This window comes from Schistosoma mansoni, chromosome 2, assembly GCF_000237925.1.
Source record: "Schistosoma mansoni strain Puerto Rico chromosome 2, complete genome".
NCBI lineage: Eukaryota > Metazoa > Platyhelminthes > Trematoda > Strigeidida > Schistosomatidae > Schistosoma > Schistosoma mansoni.
In genome coordinates this window covers 33,346,591-33,347,508 of record NC_031496.1, presented here as the reverse complement: position 1 = coordinate 33,347,508, position 918 = coordinate 33,346,591, and positions in this window count along the sequence as shown.

Below are 918 nucleotides of genomic sequence, written 5' to 3'. Positions count from 1 at the left end.
TGATTGATTGTTTCACTAAAACATGATAACGAACAAGTTGATTGTATGGATTATAGAACACTTGTATGATCGATCCATCACTCGACCTACTTGATATAATTTTATGGTAGTTTAGTGATGATTTCTTACAAATGTAACTAACAATAGACGTGAATTTTGAATGAATGGACATGAAAAATCAGGATACCTGGTCATCAAAATGTGAATCATTTTATGAAACGAATTGACGTGCTTATTAACATAAACATGATTAAAATACATTTCATTTGAATGAGAGATTCATATTCAAAAATGAGTCAATATAGGTTAACGTTTAACTGCCCTGGTAACAGAAAGATCATCGAGTGTAGTTTGACTGATAAGATGAGATATACTCCATAACCCCTATACTAATTTATGTACATTATAATCATCCTATAAGTCATTAAGTTGTCAGTCGTACATTTATCAATGGCTAAGCATGTAGATCAATATGCACTTAAAAACATCCCTGGATTGAATCAAATTACAATATACCTTTCAATGAAAGAATGGAAACCTATCAATTCCATCAAGTAGCTATTACAAGATTCTCAATTTACAAACCTGAATTAGATCATATAGTTGAGATCATGAGTCACTTGAAGCTAGACCACCGTAGAAAACCTGGAAGCACTGGACGGCCGTTTCGTCCTAATGTGGGACTCCTCAGCAGTGAGCATCCGAGATCCCACCTCGCCGAGATTCGAACCCAGGACTCAACAGTCTCGCGCCAGAGCAATTAACCGATAGATCACTGAGCCGGCATCCAACAGTGTTAACGTTTAACTTCAACCAATCCACGAAATTGAGCAACCATTCATCGATGTCTTCAGTTAGTTGATACCTCCCAAAAGACCTGGGTGAACTCCACTGGTCACTACTTCTCACAAGAACTCC